The 25,768-nt window shown below is 37.5% G+C and overlaps 1 long non-coding RNA gene across 1 annotated transcript; it reads right to left on the bottom strand.

The window, feature by feature from the left end:
- Positions 1-309: 309 nt before the first annotated feature.
- On the bottom strand, positions 310-24,083 carry LOC122689307. Its single transcript, XR_006339796.1, has 3 exons — positions 23,836-24,083; positions 23,649-23,722; positions 310-4,303 (listed from the first exon to the last, which is right to left on the bottom strand). It is a non-coding gene; the product is annotated as an uncharacterized LOC122689307 (long non-coding RNA).
- Between the last annotated feature and the right edge of the window lie 1,685 nt (positions 24,084-25,768).

Genomic DNA, 25,768 nt, shown 5'->3' with positions numbered 1-25,768 from the left:
AAAGTCTAATGGGGGTGATCGGCTTGGCCTGAGGACCAAGAAACAGTCTCTCACAGGCTGGAGAAAGGAGGATCCTAGCTGGGACCAAAAGGCCTAATCAGAGCAGGGGCTTTGGTTTTCACCAAGTAAACAGGCAGGCATGACAACACAGCAGTTTGAGGGCTGTTTGAGAAAGAGGCTGGTTTACCTTCAAGAGCCCAGGGTATAGAGCCAGTCATAAAGATGGGGTTTTGTTACTACCCTATCAACTCTGAACTTGCTTCTCAAAAGAATCCAGGAAAAAAAAAAAAAAAAAGAATCCAGGAGCTATCCTCACTGCTTTTTTACAGCCCCTATCCTTCTGAACAATAACACTCAAGCTCCTTTGCATGACACGAAAGGCCTTCATGCCTAGTTGAGTTCTCAATGCATTTCTCCCTTTATCCTCCACATTAATTCATTCATTAATTCACTCAGTTTATTCCAAAAATATTTATTGAATGTCCATTTAATATGACTATGCACTATGCTTAACACTAGAGAGACAACTATGGACAAAACAACAGTCCTTGCTTTGTGCAGCTTACAGTCTATTGTGGAGAGACAAACACTGATCATAGTAAATAAATATAATATATCAGTTGGTCATCAGTGATTTGTAGAAAAATATAACATAGAGGAGGATAAGGGGATAGAAAGTGCTGGTGAATGGGGTTATTTTAGATATGTCAGTCAGGGAATGCTTCTCTAGGGAGGTGACAGTTGAGCATACTGGAAGTGGGTGGGTAAGTCATCAGATTATCTGGGAAGAAGAGTATTCTAGATGTGAGACTAGCAAGTACAAAGGCTCTGAAGTTGGTGGGGGGAGATACCTGACATGCTTAAGGAATACAATGTGGTTGGAGAACAGTGAGTGATGGGGAGAGTGGAAGATCAGAGAGGTGATGGGGACCAGGTTGTGTAAAGACTTTTGGGCCATGGTGAGGGCTTTGGCTTTTATTCTAAGGGAGCTGGGAGCTATGGGAGAATTTTGAGCAAAGGAGGGACATGATCTGATATGAATTTTAAAAAGAATTTCAGAGAAGAACTAGTAATGGTATTAGAACACTAGGCAAAAGAAAAAAAAACCCAGTTACTAAGAAAACAAAAAGGCATACAACAAAGGATATGTAATCCAACTGTAATATGTAGTTGGATGTGAACAATATTTATAACGCCATACTTAGACAAACAATGATTACTGGTTGAATAATAATTGTATAAAATGTTTAAAGAAATAATAAATGCAATCACAAAGATGAGCAAGCAACAAGAGACTATTAGGGATGACTGGGAAGATTAGAAAGTGAAATATATGAAGTTTGTATAAGTGAAAAATATAATTCTTGAAATAAAAAACTCAGTGGACAGATTGAACAGCAGATCAGACAGAGTTGAAGAGAGAATCAATAAGCTAAAAGACATAGCTAAAGAAATTGCCTAGAATGAAGTTCAGGAAGACAAGACAATAGAAAATATCAATGAGACATTATGAGATATGGAAGATAGAATGAAGAGGTCCAAAATATGACCAACTGAATTCTGAGAAAGAAAATATAGAAAGAATGGAAGACAGGCAATATTTGGAGACAAGGCTGAGAATTTCCCAGAAATTATGAAAAACATAAACCCAGAGGCATGAAGAACATCTCCAAAGCATGATAATAAAAAAGAAAAACATATGTAAACACTGATAGAATGAAACTGCAGAATCCCATGAATATCCAACCCCCAAGAAAAGAGAAAAAATAGCAATTAGACAGATAGTGGACTTCTAATATTACCTATAACAAACTATCTTTTAAGAATGAGAATAAATAAATTCACATATAATAATGACTAGGAGAATTTAACACCAACAGACATGTACTGTAAGAGCAGTTAAACACTGTAATCATAATGAAAGAAAATGATCCCAGAATGATGTCTGAGATGCAGGAATGTATGCATGTAAATCCGAACACAACTATCTATGTAAAATATACTAATGATGTTATATTAGTGAGGTTAGGGGAGAAAAAGGAACAAACAAACATACTCAAAAAAATAACATGTAGTTAAGATATGAATGACTAGAGTTGAAGGCTTCAAAGGTTCCTGAATTCTTCAAGAGGGAGGTTAAAATACTGTTCAACTTTAAACCTTGTAAGTTAAACATGCATGGTAAAATTTCAAGGATAACCACAGAAAGAATGGGAAAAAATAGGCAAATTCCAAAGAGCAGGGAGGAAAAAAATAATCAAAAAAACAAACAAATTTCAAAACTAAAAAAGCAGGCAAAAAAAGGAGAAAAATGAAGCATCAAAAAGGTGGTAGTAGGAAATAGAGGTTAAAAAGTATGGTGGTAGAAACAAGTCAAAATATATCACAATAAATGTAAACAGACTAAAGTCATCATTAAAAAAGAGATCATTAGATCAGACTTCTTAAAAGGTCCAGCTATATGCTATTCCCAAGAGATATAATTAAAGTATAAAGGCATGAAAATGTTGAAGAGTAAAAGGATGGAAAATTATATACCACACAAATCCTAACAAGAAGAAAAATTTGTGTTGCTATATTAATGTGAGATAAAACAGGAAGAATGCATTATCAGGAATAGAGAGGGTCATTACATGCTTACCAGGAATATATAACAATTCTTAATTTGAATATTCCTAATAAAATACTCTCAAAAATAACTAAAAGAAAAAAAGAACTACAAGGAGAAATAAACAAATCACCATCATAACTGCATATTAATACACCTTACAATTATTGGTATATTATGACCAAAAATTCAGTTTATATATAGAAAATGTGAATAATACAATGAACAAATTTGATAACAGACTTATATAGAACTCTGTATTCAACAATTAGAGAACATACATTCTTATAAAGCACATAGGAAACATTCAAAAATATTGATCACTACTAAGCCATAAAACAAGTCTCAATAAATATGTTTTTAATCACACAGATCACATCCTGACTATAATGCAATTAAGACAGACTTCAGTAACAGAGATAAATTTTAAAATCTCCAAATATTTAGAAACACACTTCTAAATAACTCACAAGTCAAAAAAGTAACCATGATGGAAATGCCAAAGTACTTGGAACCAAACAGTAACAAAATATAACATGTCTGAACTTGTAGAAAAGCAGTAATTAGAGGGAAAGTTATGTCCTTAAATGTGCAAATAAGAAAACAAGCAAGGCTGAAAATTAATGAGCTCAGTGTCAAATTTAAGAAATTAGAAAAATAACAACAAAATAAATCCAAAAAATGTGGAAGGAAGGAGATCAAAAAAGATAAGAGCAGAAATTAAAGAAATAGAAAACAAAGACAAAATAGAGAGGAGCAACAAAGCCAAAAGCTGGTTCTTTGAAAAGACTAATAAAATAGACAAACCTCTGGTGAGATTGATCAAGAAAAAAAGTGAGAAGGCACAAATTACCAATATTAGCAATGAAAAAGGAGACATAACTACAGATTGTATACAGCAGAAAATAAAAAAAAAATAAGGAAACTTAATGCTAATAAACTTGAGAAGGCAGAAAAAATGGACCAATTCCCAGAAAACTATAACTTAGTAGAATAGATTCAAGATGAAAAAGAAATCCTGACTAGTTCTCTAACTACTAAAGGAATTGAAGCAATAGATAAAATTCTTTCTACTAAAAAACAAACATAAGAACAAAAAATAACAGGAGACGAAATTTCCCAGTTGATAAGTGGATGACAGGTAGGTGAAAAAATACTAATCCCCTTAGATCTGGAGTGTCCACATAGGACCTAAGGCAGTGGAGACCCCAGGCAGGCCACTTCTCTCTATGGACAGCCTCCTGTTGAGATCCTTAGAGGGTGGCCCTTAGTGAAATGGGGTCTGACAAATCCCTTTGCAGTCCCTAAAGGTGGTGAGCATGAACGACTAACATCCAGCACTCAGTTACAGCACTGTGCTAAGCAGGGCCAATGAGGAGCTCTAAGACTTGGACGGCCTCTTCAGTAGCCAGCTTCTGTAGTCTTCTGCTCACTGAGGGCAAGGGGCCTGTGGAGCTGCTGGAGAAGTCTATGTTCCAGTTGCCAAGAAATACCACACACGACCCAAGTTGTGACTGGATGGAGTGGGGCTGGGTGCAGGGAGGTCAAGCAGGGGCTTCTGGAGAATGTAGCTCCAAGGAGAAGCCCTGAAACTGTCTTCAGATATCAGATACTTCTATCCGTTTGCAGCTGATGAGCCCTTTTAATGGTGTCCAAGCTAGCTGCAGGGTGATGGTTCTAACAATGATGCATGTTCTGCAAATAAGAGCTTCATCATTATTTTGAAACAGTTAATACAAAGAGTTCAATTGGATTTGAAATCTAATCACATTATCACAAGAAATTTTTAAAAATATATTTGTCAGTGAAACAAAAGTTGTTAGATATCATTTCACTTATTAAACATTTTTAAACAACTTAAAAGTTGGTTTTAAATACTTTATCACCTAATTGTACAAAAAAAGATTTTTATTGGTGACTGTTAAGAATTTGAAGAACACTTCATTAAAAAGTCTTGATCAGGATTTGTGTGTAGCCATTTCAAGCATAAAACTTGATATAAAATAAACATGTTAAGGAAGCAAATTTCAAGTTTTTAATTAAAAAATTTGAAAATATTTAAAGTTTAATATTCACTTAATATTAATAATGAAAACACCAGACAAAAGTGGTTTCACAGGAGAATTCTACCAAACAGATCATTCCAATAGCATCTTCCAGAATATTGTAAACGAGGGAACACTGACTTATTCTATGATGCAAGCAGGACTTGATGCCAAAAGCAAATAAAAACAGCCTGAGGAAGGAAAATCAAAGACTGATTTAACTCATGAACACGGATACAGAAATCCTAAACAAAATATTAACAAACCGAATCTAGTATCATATAAAAAGGAAAAGATCATGACCAAGTTGTATTTACACCAGAAATGCAAATGTAGTCTAACATGCAGAAAATCTACAAATGTCATTTATCACATCATTGGATTATTGGAGGGAAAAAATATAATCATCCTAAGAAACAGAAAATGTATTGGATAAAGATTACAATACACTTTCATGATTTAAAAACAATAACAAAAACTTCTTATCATAGATGAACAGTATGGAACTTGTTTAATCTGATAAAACCTGTAGGAATCTACAGCAAATATCATTCTTACTATGGAAAAGTTAGTGGTGTTTCCTCTAAAATAGCCAACAAGTCAAGGAAGCCCATGGCCATCTTTTCTATTTGTCATTGTACTGGTGGTCCTGGGCATCTCAGTAATACAAGAAAAATAAAAGCATGAAGATTGGAAAGGAAAAAACAAAACTGTCATTATTAATAGCTGATATGGCAGTCAACATAGAAAACACAAAAGAATATATAGACATCTCAAAAGGAAGCAGGGCTCTTTGAGAAATGGTCAATTCTGGGGTTGGGGTTGGGGCAGGAGAATAAAAGATAAGTAGAGAGTGTCTTGTAGAGTTGGCAAATAAGGAAGTACTTAAAAACAAAAGGATGGGGGCCATGTCAAAGGGACACAGAAGCCAAACTAAAAGAGCCTCCAGTGGCTAAAGCTGGAACAATTTGAGCCATAGGACAAATAACAGTATTGGATTTATAACTCAAATTATTAAACAAATATATATCAGTTCATACTGATATAAGCAAGCAACTGAATAAATAGGTAGGCAAACAAAGGAAAAGAAATAAATCTTTTTTTAAATTTTTTTTTAGAAATAAATCTTTTTTACAGAATTCCAGATATTATATGTAATTACACCCCCTTCCAGAGGTGCAGCTTAATTTATTCCCTTCTCCTTGATGGTGAGCTAAATTCTTTCAAAGAAAAGAGAGTGAAAAGGGAAAAAAAATAGCAACTTTATAGTGGAGAAATCTGGCAAACACTACCTTAACTAAGTGGTGAAAGTCAACATCATCAGGGATGTCACAGGGATATCACATACTCCTGATATGATGTGATGGAAATGGCACTTCAACTCTGTGGTATTCTTTCCAAGACCAACCCCAGTCTAATGAGGAAAACTTCAGACAAATCCAAATTGAGGGATATTCTATAGTACATCTCAAAACTGTCAAGGTTATGAAAAACAAGGAGAGTAAGAAACTATCATAAACCAGAAGACACAAAAGAGACAATGACAATTTAAATGCATGGTGGTATTTGGAACTGGATCCTAGAACAGAAAAAGGACAACAGTGGGAAGACTCAGATGTCTATATAAAGTCTGAAGTTTAGTTTATAGTCATATACCAAAGTTGTTTTCTTAGTTTTGATAAACATCACGGTGAAGAGTTATACAGGAACTCTCCATACTGTCCATTTATTTACTTTTCTATAAATAAAATTCTTCTAAAATTAAAAGTTTGCTTAAAGGTAATGAAAGTTTAGCAAAATGAATGGCTATAATAACAATATAAAAATCAACTTCATTTCTATACACCTGCAAAAGAGATAAAACACATTAAATAACATGATCTCATTTAGAGCAGCAGATTAGAAATGAGATTTATAAACAGATCTCATCTATAAAAGTCATAAATAACAAGGAAAAAAACTAATACAAATATGCAAAACCCTATATGGAGAATTATAAAGCTCTACCAAAAGACATTCAACAATTTATTTAAAATGAAAGGATATATCATGTGTAGAGTTAGGAAGGGTCACCATGATAAACACAGCATTTTTCTTCAAACTGATCTATAGATTTACTCCAATTCCAATGTTTTTGTAGAACATGACAAGCTCATTCTGAAATGTGTTTGAAATAACAAAGGACCATGAATATATACTACTACTAGAGAAAATCAGGATGGGAAAATTTTGCTCCATTAAATACTAAGATTCTTTATGAAGCTAAATAATTAAAGGTAGTGTAGTACTGATTCAGGGGCAAAAAGTCAGCCAAATCAGAGATCCCAGAAACAGACCTACACAAATGTGAAACTTTGATGCATGACAGAAGCGGCACTTCAGATCATAACGCTATCCATGGGCACAATAACACAACTGGCTTTCTGCCCTATGACTCGTACCACACAAAATCTGATTCCAGTTAGATTGAGGACTTAAAAGTGAAAGGTATACCTTTAACTTTTTATTAGAAGAAAATAATATCTTTATGACTACAGGTTAGGGAAGACAACACACAAAAAGAACTGGCTACAGAGAAAAAAATTGAATTGTTTAACTCACTTAAAATTAGGAATTTCTGATCATACAGACACCATAAAGAAAAAAAAGGCCACAAACTGAGAGAAGAAATTCAAAATATTTAACTGACAAATGATTGAGTAGTATCCATGGAATTCTCCAGGCCAGAATACTAGAGTGGGTAGCCTTTCCCTTCTCCAGGGGATCTTCCCAACCCAGGGATTGAACCCAGGTCTCCCGCATTGCAAGCAGATTCTTTACCAGCTGAGCCATAAGGGAAGCCCAAGAATACTAGAGTGGGTTGCCTATCCCTTCTCCAGCGGATCTTCCCAACCCACAAATCGAACCAGGATCTCCTGCATTGCAGGTGGATTCTTTACCAGCTGAGCTATGAGGGAAGCCAAATAACTAAAACTTTTCTGTAATTCAATAAAAATGATAAAAATATCCATTTTTAAATGGGCAAAAGATATTAATAGTCATGCACAGAAGAAGAAACATGTATGACCAATAAACATGAAAAGGCGCTCTATCACATTAGTAATTTGAAAAATGCTAATTATGTCCACAAAGACTCACTATAATGACAAAAATTTAAAAGTGGGACAATATCAAGTATTGATAGGGTGTGTGTGAATGAATGGGACCTCTTATAAATTGCTGAAAGGTGTGTAAATTGGTAATAACAGTTTAAAATACATTTTGGCATAATCTTGTCAAGATGAATATTTATATGTCTTATTAACCAGCAATTCCATACATAGGCATATAACCTGGAAAAGTGAGTGTGCAAGTGTACCAGGAGACATGTACAAGAATGTTCATACTAGCACTTTCTATAAGAGCAAAAGCCAGAAATGATCCAAATGTCCCTCAACATGTAAATAGATGAATAGTTTGTTTTAGGATCACCCAATGAAATATTATACAGCATTGAGAATGAACAAGTTACAGCTACATGCAAAACAGGTGAATCTTGGAAATACAATAGTGAGTGAAAAAAGTAAGTCACAGAAGACCACATATAGTATGATACTAGTTTTTTATGGATCTCACAACCAAGCCAAATAAACAACATATTGGTTACACATCTCCAAAAATATGAATTAAAAAATAAAAAAGAGGGAGATGGAAAAAAAAAAAAAAAGAGGGAGATGGGAGGGAGGTTCAAAAGGAAGGGGATATATGTATACCTCTGGCTGATTCATGTTGAGGTTTGACAGAAAACAACAAAATTCTGTAAAACAATTGTCTTTCAATAAAAAAATAAATTAAAAAAATATAAAGAGCAAGCAAAGAGTAACCCCCACTTGCTGCTAGATAGAGAACACACAGCAATGAAGATCCAGCACAGCCAAAAAAAAATACATAAATAAAAAAATTTTTTAAAAGAAAAAAAAATCTGGAGTTGAAAGGTATAGTAACTGAAATAAAAATTTCACCTAGAGGGGCTCAACAATACCTTGAGCTGGCAGAAGAGGGAAAGGATAAATGATAGGTCAAATAGAGATTATCCATTTTTGAAAAGCAGAAAGAAAAAAGAATGGAAAAAAAAGAAACAACCTCACACACCTGTGGGACACTATCAAGTGTACCAACATACACATAATAGGAAATTTTGGAAGGAAAAGAAGATGAGAAAGGGGCAAAACATCACAAATTTGAAAGACATCAATCTATATATGTTCAAGAAACTCAAGTAGAATAAACTTGAAGAGATACACACATACAGAAACTGATAAAAGTCGAAGACAAGAGAATCTTGAATGTAGCAAGAGAAAAATGACTTAATGCATATAAGGGATTATCAATAAGATTAATAGCTGATTTATCATTAGCAACCATGGAGGCCAGAAGACAGTATACATCTTCAAAATGTTGAAAGAAACAGATGGAGAATTCTTTATCTAGCAAAACTGTCCATCAAACATGAAAAAAGTAACAAAAACTGAAAGAATTTGTTACTAGTAGAATTATCTACAAGAAATACTAATTTAAAGCTGAAATGAAAGGATACTAAATGTTAACTTGAAGGTAACTACACAGGTATTATGACACAAAGTATTTCTGTTTGTAACACTTTTACTGACTTATCCTACAAGAAATACTAATTTAAAGCTGAAATGAAAGGACACTAAATGTTAACTTGAAGGAAACTACACAGGTATTATGACACAAAGTATTTTTGTTTGTAACACTTTTATTTTCCTATCTGTTTTAAAAGACAACTACAAAAGACAAAGACAACTACACAGACCAATAATAAAACTGTGTTGGCAGGCTTATAGTGTATAAAGAGGTAATCTGTATGATAATGATACTATGAAGGAAGGAAGAGGAAACAGAGGTATACTGGAGCAAAGTTTTTACATACTATTGAAATTAAGTTAGATTTAACCCAAAGTAGATTGTTTCAAGTTAAGATGCAATCCCCAGGGCAACCACTAAGAACTTAACTCAAAAATAAATAGTTAACAAGGAAATTAAAATTTTATAATAGAAAACATCTACTAGATATATAACAAGAGAGAAATTAAAGAACAAAGGAACAGAAAAGACATAAGACATACACAAAGCAAGTATCAATCCTTCACAAACTCTTCTAAAAAACAGGAGGAAACACTTCCCAATTCATTTTATACAACCTGTATTATCCTGATACCAAAATCAAACAAAAACAAGAAAATTACATCCCTTAGGAATACTGATGTAAAAATCCTCAACCAAACACTAGCAAACCAAGTTCAGATACATATAAAAAGTGTTACATAACATGACCAATGAGGATTTATTTCAGGAATGCAAAGTTAGTAAACTACCTGAAAATTGATCAATGTAATGTACCATATTAGTAGAACAGATATAAACTCCACAGGAACATCTCAGTAGATGCAGAAAAAGCATTTGACAAAATTCAACATCCATTTGGATCATTTGCAGAATGATCTCTGTTCGTTTCCAAGGCAAACCATTCAATATCACGGTAATCCAAGTCTATGCCCCGACCAGTAATGCTGAAGAAGCTGAAGTTGAACGGTTCTATGAAGACCTACAAGACCTTCTAGAACTAACACCCAAAAAAGATGTCCTTTTCATTACAGGGGACTGGAATGCAAAAGTAGGAAGTCAGGAAACACCTGGAGTAACAGGCAAATTTGGCCTTGGAGTACGGAATGAAGCAGGGCAAAGGCTAAGAGAGTTTTGCCAAGAGAACGCACAGGTCATAGCAAACACCCTCTTCCAACAACACAAGAGAAGACTCCACACATGGACATCACCAGATGGTCAACAGAAATAAGACTGATTATATTCTTTGCAGACAAAGATGGAGAAAGTCTATACAGTCAGCAAAAACAAGACCGGGAGCCGACTGTGGCTTAGATCATGAACTCCTTATTGCCAAATTCAGACTTAAATTGAAGAAAGTGGGGAAAACCACTAAACCATTCAGGTATGACCTAAATCAAATCCCTTATGATTATACAGTGGAAGTGACAAATAGATTTAAGGGACTAAATCTGACAGGCAGATTGCCTGATAAACTATGAACAGAGGTTCGTGACACTGTACAGGAGACAGGGATCAAGACCATCGCCAGGAGACAAAAATGCAAAAACAGCAAAATGGCTGTCTGAGGAGGCCTTACAAATAGCTGTGAAAAGAAGAGAAGTGAAAAGCAAAGGAGAAAAGGAAAGATATACCCATTTGAATACAGAGTTCCAAAGAACAGAAAGGAGAGATAAGAAAGCCTTTCTCAGCGATAAACGCAAATAAATAGAGGAAAACAATAGAATGGGAAAGACTAGAGATCTCTTCAAGAAAATTAGAGACACCAAGGGAACATGTCATGCAAAGATGGGCTCAATAAAGGACAGAAATGGTATGGACCTAACAGAAGCAGAAGATATTAAGAAGAGGAGGCAAGAATACACAGAACTGTACAAAAAAGATCTTCACAACCCAGTTAATTACGATGGTGTGATCATTCACCTAGAGCCAGACATCCTGGAATGTGAAGTCAAGTGGGCCTTAGGAAGCATCACTATGAACAAAGCTAGTGGAGGTGATGGAATTCCAGTTGAGCTATTTCAAATCCTCAAAGATGATGCTGTGAAAGTGCTGCACTCAATATGTCAAATTTGGAAAACTCAGCAGTGGCCACAGGACTGGAAAAGGTCAGTTTTCATTCCAATCCCAAAGAAAGGCAATCCCAAAGAATGCTCAAACTACTGCACAATTGCACTCATCTCACATGCTAGCAAAGTAATGCTCCAAATTCTCCAAGCCAGGCTTCAGCAATATGTGAACCGTGAACTTCCAGATGTTCAAGCTGGATTTAGAAAAGGCAGAGGAACCAGAGATTAAGTTGCCAACATCCAACGGATCCTAGAAAAAGCAACAGAGTTCCGGAAAAACATCTATTTCTGCTTTATTGACTATGTCAAAGCCTTTGACTGTGTGGATCACAATAAACTGTGGAAAATTCTTAAAGAGATGGGAATACCAGACCACCTGACCTGCCTCTTGAGAAACCTGTATGCAGGTCAGGAAGCAACAGGTAGAACTGGACATGGAACAACAGACTGGTTCCAAATAGGAAAAGGAGTACGTCAAGGCTGTATATCGTCACCCTGCTTATTTAACTTATATGCAGAGTACATCATGAGAAACGCTGGGCTGGATGAAGCACAAGCTGGAATCAAGATTGCTGGGAGAAATATCAATAACCTCAGATATGCAGATGGCACCCCCTTATGGCAGAAAGTGAAGAAGACCTAAAGAGCCTCTTGATGAAAGTGAAAGAGGAGAGTGAAAAAGTTGGCTTAAAGCTCAACATTCAGAAAACTAAGATCATGGCATCTGGTCCCATCACTTCATGGCAAATAGATGGGGAAACAGTGGAAACAGTGAGAGACTTTATTTTTTTGGCTCCAAAATCACTGCAGATGGTGACTGCAGCCATGAAATGAAAAGATGCTTACTCCTTGGAAGGAAATTTATGACCAACCTAGACAACATATTAAAAAGCAGAGACATTACTTTGCCAATAAAGGTCCGTCTAGTCAAGGCTATGGTTTTTCCAGTGTCATGTATGGATGGATGTGAGAGTTGGACTATAAAGAAAGTTGAGCACCGAAGAATTGATGCTTTTGAACTGTGGTGTTGGAGAAGACTCTTGAGAGTCCCTTGGACTGCAAGGAGATCCAACCAGTCCATCCTAAAGGAGATCAGTCCTGGGTGTTCATTGGAAGAACTGATGTTGAAGCTGAAACTCCAATACTTTGGCCACCTGATGCGAAGAGCTGACTCATTTGAAAAGACCCTGATGCTGGGAAAGATTGAGGGCAAGAGGAGAAGGGGATGACAGAGGATGAGATGGTTGGAAGGCATCACCGACTCAATGGACATGAGTTTGGGTAAACTCTGGGAGTTGGTGTTGGACAGGGAGGCCTGGCGTGCTGCGGTTCATGGGGTCGCAAAGAGTCGGACAGGACTGAGCGACTGAACTGAACTGAACATCCATTTGTGGCAAAAACACTCAGGGAACTAGGAGAAGAGACTTTCCTCAAGTGCTAACAACATGCTTATTGGAGAAAGACTCAATACTTTCCCCCTAAGATCAGGAATAAGATAAGGATGTCTGCTCTTGTTGTTTCTAGTCAATACTATAACTCTAGCCAGGGTAATTGATCAAGAAAAAATAAATACAAGGCAACCAGATGGGAAAATAAAGTAAAACTACCTCTATTTGTAGATGATATGATCTTATACATAGAAACTCCAAAGGAATCCAGTAAAAAAAAACTATTTGAACTAATAAGTTCAGAAATGTGACCAGATAGAAATCAATAAACAAATCAGTTGTATTGTACACACTAACACTAAACAATCAGCAAGTGAAAGTAAGAAAACAACCCCATTCATAATAGTAGCAAAAAGAATAAAATATCTAGGATAAGTTTAACAAAATAAGTGCAAGACTTGTACACTGAAAATACAAAACACTTTTGAAAGAAAGAAGGCATGGATTGGATGACTTAATATTGTTAAATGGAAATACTTCCCCAATTAATATACAGATTCAACACAATCTCTGTAAAAATTTTAGCTGATTTTCTGCAGAAATTGACAAGATGATTCTAAAATTCATATGGAAATGCAAAGGACTTATAGCCAAAACAATCTTGAAAAAGAAGAACAAAGTTGGGGGCCTCATATTTCCTGATTTAAAAACTGACTACATAGCTAATTTAATCAAAACAGTGTGGTCTGGCATAGTGACAAACATGTAATTCAATGGAATAGAATTGAGAGTTCAAAAATTAACCTTTATATTTATGATTTATGGTCAACTGATTTTTCCCAAGGTCGTCAAGACAATTCAATGAAGGAAAGAATACGCTTTTCAACAACAGGTGCTGGGACAACTAGATATCCACAAGTAGAAGAATGAAATTTGGACTGCTACCTCACAGCAAGCACAAAAATTAATTCAAAATGGATCACTGGCTTAAATTTAAGAGCTAAAACCATGCAATTCCTAGAAGAAAACAAAGGAATAAATCTTTGTGATCTTGGTTTATGGAATGATTTCTTGTATATGACACAGAAAGCTCAAGTAAGAAAAGAAGAAAACAGATAAACTGAACTTCATCAAAATTAAAAGCTTTTGTGAATCAAAGGACACCACCAAGAAAGTGAAAAATTAGCCCACAGAATGGGAGGAAAGATTTGCAATTCATATATCTGACAAGAGACATATTTAAAATATATAAAGAATTCTTATAATCCAACAGTAAAAAGATAAATAATCTAATTTTAAAAGGGCTAATGATTTAAGTAGACATTTCTCCAAGAATGATGTACAAATAGCCAATAAACACATGGAAAGATGTTCAACAGCATTAATTATTAGGGAAATGCAAATAACCACAATGAGACACCATTTCATACTCATTAGGATGGCTATAATAAAAAAGACAGACAATAAAATAAAAAGTGTTGGTTAGGATATGAAGAAACTGGAACCCTTAAACATTCCTGATTGAATGTAAAATGGTGCAGTCTCCCCCTTTTCCTATTTTTTTGCCATGCCTCAAGGCATGTGAGATCTTAGTTTCCTGACCAGGGACAGAACTCATGCCCCCCTTTCTGTGGAATAACAGTGTTTTGACCGCTGGACTGCCAGGGAAATCTAGTGCAGCCACTTTTGTGAACAGTTTGACAGTTCCTCAAAAAGTTAAACACAGAGTTTCCATATGACCAAGCAGTCCCACTCCTAGGTATCTACCCAAGAGAAAAGAAAACATATTCTAAGTGAAAGAAGCCACTCATAAAGGCCAATATACTGTATGATCCCATTTATATGAGATGTCTAGACAAGACAAATCAATAGAAACAGGAAGTAGATTAGTGGCTGCCTAGGGTTGGCAGGGGAGAAGGCAATGGCACCCCACTCCAGTACTCTTGCCTGGAAAATCCCATGGATGGAGGAGCCTGGTAGGCTGCAGTCCATGGGGTCGCAAAGAGTCGGACATGACTGAGCGACTTCACTTTCACTTTTCACTTTTATGCATTGGAGAAGGAAATGGCAACCCACTCCAGTGTTCTTGCCCGGAGAATCCCAGGGACGGGGTCGCACAGAGTCGGACACGACTGAAGTGACTTAGCAGCAGGGTTGGGGGGAGGGGGAGTCGTGGGGAGTAACTGCTAATGAGTATGAAGCTTCTTTTTGGAGGGAATAAAAATGTTCTAAAATTGATTGTAGTGATGGCTGCACAATGCTGTGCAGACCACCGAATAGTGCCCTTTAAAAGGGTGAGTTTTATGGTATGTGAAATATATCTCAATAAAGCTCTAACAAAGAAATGGAAGCAATAACAGGATGTCTGTGTGCTAGTGGGAATAATCTTGTAGAGAGGGGGAAATTGAGGTAGGAGAGAGGGAGAAATTGCTGAAGCAATATCCTCATGTAGGTAAGAGAATAGGATCTAGTGCCAAAGTGGAAGAACAGGATTTTGATGACAGTATGGACAATTTTTCCATAATAACAAAAAATAAGGCAGAGTATGTGAGTACAGATGCTGTTTGGTAGTTGGCTGTAGCAATGGGAATCTGTGGAGGTTTTCTTCTGATGGTTTAAAATTGTCAATCAAGTGGGCAGCCTGAGCCTAGGATGGGAGAGGAGGTGTTGGAGATTTGAGGAGAGAAGGCATGAAATAGTCATCTAGAAGGGTAGGACAGTGAATGGTCTAGGGAAGTACAGTGGAGCTGGCAGAGTTGGATTTAAGCAGGGCTGGTGTTTTGCCTGATAAGTATGCTATAGTGACAGAGGGCAAGGGAAGTGAGGATGTATGCAAGGGAATGATTATTTTGATGGACCATGGAATCTAAGCTGATTAAAGGAAGAACATGGGAACCTGGAGAAAGTAAAGGGCAGTGAAAACATTCAATCCCAGTGGCATTGAAGGACTGTTGGAATTGGGGTGCTGGAAGGAGTGAGCTAGAACGATAGTTACTGGTTGGAGAGCAGGATGCCTGAAACAGATTATGGAGGTGATGCAGTCACAGGTAACTGATAAGATGGGGAAGACTATCAGGGTTCGTGCCTGAGGTGTGGCTGAAGGCAAGAATACCATAGAAAAACAGACTATAGAACTGAGACACAAGAACACTGGAAGGGTAATCTATGAGGATATTAAAATCACCAAGAAGTAGGACTGGAGTAGTGTTACAGAGAGTGACAGTGAGCTGGTAGCTAAATTTTTCTAGGAATGGGGCATGAGGCATGAGGCATGTACATGTGTATGTCTGTACCTGACTATAACAGACAGATAGGTGATGGTATAGTTTGATGACCTGAGATTTAAAACAAAGTGGTTGATACTCATATAATCTTAATGTAACTCTTCATAAATTACTCATTAATTACAAAGGAAAAAAAGGGTACAATGGAGAAACCTGGAGACATCAACTTAAACAAAGTCAATGTGAACAAAACCAGTATTGATAAACTGACATCATGTGCCTCCTGATATAAAGCACTGAAGGCACATCTCTTCTCTGGCATCCTTGCCAAAATTATATAACTTAACTATAATCACAAGGAAATATCAGACAAACCCAAATGTTATAAAATCACTGCCTAGGACTCCTCAAAAGTATCAAAGGCATGCAAGACCAAGAAAGACTAAAGAACTGTACCAGATTAAAAGTGTCTAAGGAGAAAAAAAAAATAAAAGTGTCTAAGGAGAGAGTACCATTCAAGATGGCGAAGTAGAAGGATGTGCGCTCATTTTCTCCTGAGAGCACCAAAATCACAACTAGTTGTTGAACAAACATCGATAGGAGGATGCTTGTTGTTGTTGAGTCAGTCACTAAGTCATATCCCACTCTTTGTGACTCCATAGACTGTAGCCTGCCAGACTCCTCTGTCCATGGGATTTCCCAGGCAAGAATACTAGAGTGGGTTGCCATTTACTTCTCCAGGGGATCTTCTTGACCCAGGGATCGAACTTGGGTCTCCTGCATTGCAGGCAGATTCTTTACCACTGAGCCACCAGGGAAACCCAAGGATTCTGGAACACACCAAAAAAGTTACCCCATTTCCAAAGACAAAGGAGAAGCTGCAACAAGACAGTAGGAGGGGCGCAATCATGATAAAATCAAAGCCCACATCTATTGAGTGGGCAACCCACAAACTGGAGAAAAATAATACCAAAGATGTTCTCCCACTGTTGTGAAGGTTTTGAGCCCCAGGTCAGACTTCCCAGCCTGGGGAGCCAGCATAGGAACTAGGAATCTCCAGGGAATCTGACTTTGAAGGCCAGCAGGATTTGATTATAGGACTTCCACAGGACTGGGAGAAACAGAGACTCCACTCTTGGAGGGCACAAACAAAATCTTGCGTGTACCAGGACCCACAGGAAAAAAAGCAGTGACCCTACAGGAATCTGAACCAGACCTACCTGCTCGTGTGGGAGGGTCTCCTGCAGAGGCATGGGTCAGAAGTGGCTCATCACAGAGATGGGGGCACTGGCAGCCGCAGTCCCGCGCCTTGGCCTAGGCCCATGGAGCCTGTAGATTCCAGGGCTGGGTTACCTCAATCCAAACAACTAACAGGGAGGAAGGCAGCCCCATCACTCAGTGACAATTGGATTAAAGTTTTACTGAGTATGGCCTGCCCACCAGAGCAAGATTCAGGTTTTCCCACTGCCAGTCCCACCTATCAGGAAGCTTATACAAGCCTCTTAGCCTTATCCACCAGGAGGCAGGCAGAAGCAAGAACTATAATCCCACACCTGCTGGAACAAAAACCAACCACATCACAGAAAGTTAATCAGGATGAAAAAGCAGAAATTTATGTCAAAGGGATGAGATAAAACCCCAGAAAAACTAAATGAATTGGAGATAGGCACCTTCCAGAAAAAGATTTCAGAATGATGGAAAAGATGCAAGAAATGTTTGCCAAAGATCTATAGGAACTAAAGAACAGAGATGAATAATACACTAGAAGGAATCAATAGCAGAATAACTGTGGCAGAAGAATGGATAAATGACCTGGAGGACAAAATACTGGAAATCATGGTCGCAGAACACAATCTAGAAAAAAGAATGAAAAGAAATGAAGACAGCCTAAGAGACCTCTGGGACAACATTAAATGCACCAACGTTCTCATTATAGGGGTCCAGAAGGAGAAGAAAGGAAGAATCTGGGAAAATATTTGAAGAGATAATAGCTGAAAATGTCCCTAACATGGGAAAGGAAATAGTCAACCAAGTCCAGGAAGCACAGAGTCCCAAGCAGGATAAACCCAAGGAGGAAAACACTGAGACACATAGTAATCAAACTGACAAAAATTAAAGACAAAGATAAAATTTTAAAAGCAACAAGGGAAAAAGAATAAATAACATAAAAGGGAACTCCCATAAGGTTATCAGCTGATTTCTCAACAGAAACTCTACCAGCCAGAATGGCATGGCATGATATATTTAAAGTGATAAAAGGGAAGAAACTACAATCAAGAACACTCTACCCGCAAGACTCTTGTTCAGACTGAATGGAGAAATTAAATGCTTTCCAGATAAGTAAAAGTTAAGAGAATCCAGCACCACCAAACCAGCTTTACAACAAATGCTAAAGGAACTTCTCTAGGCAGGAAACACAAGAGAAGGAAAAGACCTACAAAAAATAAACTCAAAACAATTATGAAAATGGTAATAGGATCATACATATCAACAATTTCCTTAAATGTAAATGGATTAAATGAACCAAACCAAAAAAATGAAGAAAAGAATAAATGCACCAAACAAAAGACATAGGCTGGCTGGTTGGATGAAAACACATGTGCACATATGCATTTCCACTTACCACATTCTTCTACTTAATCCCCCAAATTGTATGTGATTATTTTATATTGTTAGGTTAATCATGTTCCCATTATGGCTAGCAATTGTAATTATCTTTTATTTTTTGTCCATTGATTGTGAAAACTGATAAACATCTTTTACTATTGTGATTATATAACTATTATTCATTTAAAACCATTGTATCATATGTAACTATTATTCATTCAAAACCATTGTATCACAATTGGCCAACAGAAAATAATAGAATTCTATATTATAAAACTACCATTTAATAGAAAAACCTGCAATCAATTTTTAAAATCCAAATGCATATCAGAATTATCTTGGAATTGTATGAAAAACACAAATGCCGAGATTTTGCTTTTTTCTCCAAAGCTTAACTCCAGATGTGTTTCTAAAAAGCAGATGTGTTTAAAAACAATTGGACTATATGATGGTCTTTAACTTTTATCTAGTTTGTTTCACTTTTTCTATTTCATATCCAGTGCTCGCATTTCATTTTGTTTATGTTTTTCCAGTTTCTCAGTCTCATTTTTCGTTGTTCTTTCTCAAGCTTTTATCAAGTGTAGAAAAGCTTTTGTATACATATATAGTATGTATAATACAATATAGTATGTATAATATAACATATATATTTTAGAAAACTTACAACTTTTTGCATATCCCAAAAAACATGACATTTAGATTCCACTTGTTTGACTAAGTATGAACAGAATGCTAGATTTCTAATTTATAGTCACTCAAAACTTTGATATCGTTCCATTTATTCTGACATCTAGTATTACTGCTAAAAGTCTAGAAAGCTTATTACCTTAGTGATTAAAAAAAAATAAGTTGAACAAGGCTTGAAATTTCTAATCCAATTCTGAGAATATAATGAAATACTATGTTGAAAAAAAATCCAGTAAATTAACATATGATACATATTATAAACTAAAGTATAGATTTTGCTCAAATTTCACAAAATTTTATGTTAGTGCCCATTATCTGTTTTCATACCTTAGTCAAGATTCTATATAGTATTTAGTTGCATTGAGCAGCTTCAACTGCATGCAACAAATTCTGATAAATTCTTTTTATTTTTATTGTTATATTTTCTAATTTTTCTTGTTATGGCTTATTAGATACACTCATAATTTAAAAGTAGACATTTAATTTCCAAATACATGCTTTTTTTAAAAGTATTTTTGATTTTTTTAAAGTATCTTTGATATTAATTTCTCATTTAAATGCTTTCTTCTCTGCAATCAATCACCCTCTGTTTTTTCAGCGTTTTAACTTTACCAAGGCTTTCAACGGCTAAGTCAAAGGTCTCTCTTGGTAAATGTCACATTGCACTTGAAAATATGTGGTTTATTTTTGAATATCTTTTGATATTGATTTCTAACATAATTCCACAGGGATAAGAGAACAGACTCTGCATGATTTCAATACTTTCAGACCATGAAATTTTTGCACCTTGTTTTTGGATATGTTCCAGTGTCACTCAGTTGGTAAAGAATCTGCCTACAATGCAGGAGACCCAGGTTTGATCCCCGGGTTGATATGTTCCAGCGTCTCCTGGTTTATAGTCTATGGGAACTTGAATAGAATTGTATCCTGCTGTTGTGTGAAAATTCTATAAGTCTTAATTACGTTGAATTGGTTCATAGTACTTTTCAGGTCTACTATATCCTTATACTTCTCTGTTTATTCATTCCATTAATTTTTGAGAGTTTGATATTGAAACTCCAACTAAAAATCTTATTTTATCTACTTAAAAAAGTAACTGTACTTACTATTCGGGTGGAGAGGGAGGTGGGAGGGGGGATCGGGATGGGGAATACGTGTAAATCTATGGCTGATTCATATCAATGAAAAAAAAAGAAAAAAAAAAAGTAACTGTACTTACTATATAGTGGAACTATATGTAAATTTGTTCTGTATTTTCCAAGTCTCCTGTAAATGTGTTATCAATTTTCATAATTTAAAAAAGAAAAAAAAGTACATAGTGATGTATTATTGGAGATAATCTAAATAAGTACATGTTTGATTGAAGAAATAATTGCATTGACACATGCTAATTTCTCATTGTTGAATATAACAATAAAAATTTTCATGTATCCTCATGGACAAATTATAGTCATAGAAATGTGTAATATATATGTTGGGCTTTTCTTCTCTACAGGTTTGTAAACTGAAATTAAAAAAAAATAATGTATAGTTGATCTATAATATTGTGTTAGTTTCAGATGTATAGCATAGGGATTAAGTTTCCTGTTTTTGTTTTATGGATTTTTTTTTGCAAATTATATTCCGCTATAGGTTATGACAATATATTGGGTATAATCCCATGTTATACAATAAATTTGTGTTGCTTATCTAAAAAAAAGTGCCTAAGGTGATATGACAGCTAAACACAATGTGGAATCCTGAATCTGATCCTAGAATAGAAAAATTATAGTAGTGAAAAAAATGATGAAATTCAAATAGATTCTATACTTTCATTAAGAGTACTGTACCAAAAAAAAAAAAAGAGTATTGTACCATTGTTCATTTCCTAATTTTGATAATTGAAATGTAGTTGTATAATTTCTTAACATTTGGGGAATCTAAGTGAAGGATATTTGGGGATTCTTTGTATTGTTTTTATAACTGTTAAAAAGTCTAAAGTTATTTAAAAATAAGAAGGTTTTAATTCTAAAAAAACAGAATGTTTAAGGAGGAGGGAGAGAAAATGTCTGGGAAGGACATATAGAGTGAGGACACCTACTCTCATGTCCTAATCTCCTGGCAGGAGGGGTATGAGGGGGCTGCTGGGGGAGCAGAGTGCTCAGGAAAAAGCCAGATTTCTATTCAAGCAGTTGTTCTCAGTGAGGGATTGAACAGACAGGCAAGGGGTGTTTGGGGAGCATTTGACTGTCACAATAATTGGAGATTACTTGTGACATTCAGTGGGCACTAACCAGGGATGCTCAGCATTCTGCAGTGCACAAGACAGCTCCACACGGCTAACAATCATAATGAGTCCCATACAACTTTAGAATGTTCCATCAGACAATCACGTAGGTGAAAAACCTGTTCGTTCATTCATTCATTCATTCAATCAACAGTTATTGAGAGAGACTACTGTGTTCAAGCACGGTTTCAGGATACATCAGGGATACATCAGAACACAAAACAAACAAACCATGTCTGCCCTTCTGGAGTTTACAATTGAGTGGGAGAGTCAGACATACAACAACAAACATAAAGATGTAAGTTATGTTATGTAAGAGGGTGAGAAGCACTATGGAAAAAACAGAGCAGGGTATGTGCTAGGGGAGTGCTACAATTTTAAATATGAAGGTCAGGGTAGGCCTCTTTGAGAAAGTGACATCTGAGAAGAGGCCTGAAGGAGGTGAGGGCATGAGCTTTGTGGATATTGGAGGGGGGCGCATTCTAGGTACAAGGGATGGCCCAGTTCAACCTCCTGAGGTGGATGTGTGCCTAATATGTTCAAGTAGCCTAGAGGAGGTCAGGATGGGTGAAAGAGAGGGAGTAAGTGGGGAAAGTCATTGGAGATAAGATCAGAGAGGTTATGGGAGCCAGATCATGGATTTTAATATATAATGACTTTTCCAGTAATTCAACAACCATATAAATTGAGGGAAGACTGCACTTTGTTTTGTTTAGAACCTTATGAAGAACTGCTCATCATCTAGGAAAATCACATCACCCCATCCATGGTTTGTGAGTCACAGTGTAGCTGTCAACACTCCCAGGTACAAGCATTATATGTTCAAGACCACTCCATTATGTTCAAAACCACCCCATTATGTTCAAGACCACTCCATTATGTCTTCCGGTGGAATTACATCCCAGGCTTTACATATAGAAATATATATTTTAAAAGAAAAAAAGATAAGGAAATATATATTGTTTTATTATAAATTATTTTTCCTTTACTTCTCACTTATATCCAATTAGGACACTATATTGGTTTTGAGGGGAATTATGTGTGTAGACAGATTCTATTATCTATGCATTTCAGTTCAGAACAGTGAAGGAGATATTTCAAAATGTACATTATAAAAATGGAGTGCTGTGTCCAAAAGGTATGAGAACCACTAAGGCACGGCAAAAAAACCAACAGGACTCTTCAGAAACCAGGGTGAGAATGAAAGGGATTTTGCTGGTGACTGAAGGTGAGTTCCAGACCCTTGGTCAACTCCCGGGTTGTAATGAGAAGACCCCTGGTCTCTGGTCTTCTTGTGGTAACTAACATGATACAGGATAGGAGCCTGATTCACTTTTTCATCTAAGCTGCTCCCCACCCTAGGGGGGTAGGTCTCACGTGTTTAACACAGTAGCTGGGGAACAAAGAGGGTTGTCTCCTCAATGATGCCAGAAGCAGCCTAAGAACAGGCCCCGTTTTTTTACCCACAGAACAGACAAGAGCCCCAGACTAAGCTGATAGGCACTCTTAGGCCAAGCTCATGGCTATAAACAATGTACCTCTAACCTTCTAACCTATTTCGGGATGGGAAAGAGACAGAAAGAGGAAAAGCAATAACAGAGAAAGAAGCATTCAGAAAGAAGAACCAATTGGGGTGGGGGGAGGGTCATAGACAGGGAAAAATAAAGGCAAAGGCCAAGAGAGACTATATTCTTTTCAATCATAACAGTTATTATTTATTGACACTTTTCTAGGGGCCAGGCAGCAGGGCAAAGTGAGGCACATGTATTGTCTCAGGAGATTATTAGACTCCCATTTGACAGATGAGGAAACTGAGGCCCAGATGGGTGAGGCTCAAGGTTTTACAGCTAGTTTTTACTGGCTGGATCAGGATTCAGCCTTGTAGGTCTGGATGGTCTCCTATGTCTCAGAGAGGGAGCCAGATAGAAAGGTAAAGGCAGACAGAAAGGTGGGGATAGACACAGAGGAAGGGGGAGTGGAGTGGGTAGAGAGAGACGGAGACTTTCAGACAAGCAAGCAGACAGACAATCACTGAGCTGCAGACCTGCAAAGTACACCGTTTACCAAGAGACAGAAATGAGGGGAGCTCTGAGGGCGGGCATGGGGGTGGGCTCCGCAGGGTACTCACCTGGTTGCTGTTTGGGGCCGCAGGAGCACTCGCCCTCCTTTTGCTACCCGCACGATCCTCCGCAACCTGCTGACCTAGGGTTGAGAGGCCGCCCAGATAAAAGCTCGCCCAGGTCCAACCTCTCACGCGCTCCGGCTGGGCATCTTTCCCCCCGCGTTCCCCACCCCCAATCTTTACAGAGTCTCACCGGAAACCTCGGGCCGTCGGTGCCGCCACTGCCTCGCGCAAGCAGATTCCAGGTACCGGCAACTGGATCTCGCGAATGCACCGGATGCGTCCCTCCCGCCTGCCAAAGCGCTAGGGGTGGTCGCAGGCCGCCACTGCTACCGACGGCTCCAGGGTCCTATTGGAGGAGTGCCCTCCTGTCTTCCCTGGGATTGGCTGGAGGTGGAAACACTTTATTTTTACCCCCCCCCCCCCCCAGCTAGGATCCAAGCCCAGGAAAACCCGCCCCTCTGGGGGTCTTTGATTGGTTTATGAGCCAAGCCCATCCTTTAGTAGGATTGGCCAGGAGGAGGATCGTCATCGCTCTTTGCCAGTCGGTTCGATAGGTCTTCGGGCGGTTGGTTGGGAGCACGCAGGCGCGAAGCCTAAAGTGAGGCCTGGCGCGAGTCACTGGACAATCTGAGATGCGCAGCTTCTTGACGTTTTATTCTCCGTAAACCACCGCTCCGCTAAGAGACACCATTCTGCCCCCAGTTTCCCATAGGTTATCCCCGCCTGCAGGCATCTCGGAGCCAGGTTTCTCTCGCTCAAAGTGAACGTAGTTCCCAGTTTTATCCCTGGAGGATGAGGTGGTTATAGGCGTCTGGCCAGTCACCCACCAGCCCCTGCTACTTACTGATTAAGACATTGGTCAAGTGACAACCTCACTCAGAGCCTCAGCTTAACCATCTGTGAAATGGGAAGATAACTTTTAAAATCTTACCTGAAAATGCTATCCATTCAATAGGGGATTCAATGAGAGAACATAAATTAGTTGCCTGGAACATAAATAATTAAGGTCTCCCCTCCCAATTCTTGCCTTTGCCATTGTTTCAGATTTAGGGAACTATGGCTCAGAGAGGCAAACTGATTGACTTAAGGTCACACAGCAGTACGACCCAGCATAAAATCCCGGCTTCTGTCTTCCAGACGAAAAGGGTTTAAGAAGGGAGGAGATACAGGAAGGCCCTTCCTATTATCAGGGTTTCTTAGTTTGGGTTCACATACCTCACTTCAGTCCAGCTGGGACAGGGTTTAGAGGGGTTCCTAAATTTGGATGGGGGAAAAATGTTTTTTCTCCACTCTCCTGTAATTGAAATTTAGCATCTTTTCAGCAAAGAATATAACTCACCATAGTAGTAATAGTACCTGTGACTCCATCACTAATAGAAATCACAGAGATTTTCATGTCATATTCTAGATGTTTCACATTTCTTGAAATATATAATCTCATCTCTATCTCAAAAGCATATTTGTCATTAGACTGTCCATTAGATCTTGTGATTGAATGGGTTAACAAGGAGCAAATATATCACTATAACACATATTTGTTTCTCCATATTTAATAACAATATTTAAATATACTCAATATTTTATGGCTCTAATTATTTTATTTTATGCATTGAAAAGATATTGTTTTCTGAGAAAAGATGCATAGGCTTCACCAGGTCACCAAGCAGGTCCATAGCACACAAAAAATGTTATGAACACTTGTTTCAACTCTGTGCTCCAGGGGGACAAAAACTTGGTCTATTCATGTTCCCTTGCTGTATTCCTATCACTGAGTTTCTATCAGGCACACAGCATGTGCTCAATAAATGTTTATGGAATGAAAAATAGGATGCTTCCCTAACCATCCTCCACTTCCCCAACCACGGGAGCCACTGATGGCCTTTTTGGTCACCAAAGAAGGAGGAATCTAGTTTCCTGAATTTAGTTTTGTCCCTGCCAATCTACTTTTAGTCACAGAAGTGGGTGGCACTTTAAAGGTCTGGTCCTAGGAAGTCCTGGGAACCTCACCCTAAGGAGGTTGCTCCAGGCTTCAGGGGAGTGGGGTGAGTTGTGAAGGATATGAACGGGCTCTGGGGCACATTGGATCTACGGTCCCTCACTCTCCTCCTGGTTTCTGTTTGGGG

This window comes from Cervus elaphus, chromosome X (assembly GCF_910594005.1).
Source record: "Cervus elaphus chromosome X, mCerEla1.1, whole genome shotgun sequence".
Classification (NCBI taxonomy): domain Eukaryota; kingdom Metazoa; phylum Chordata; class Mammalia; order Artiodactyla; family Cervidae; genus Cervus; species Cervus elaphus.
This window is presented reverse-complemented; position numbering and strand designations above follow the sequence as displayed.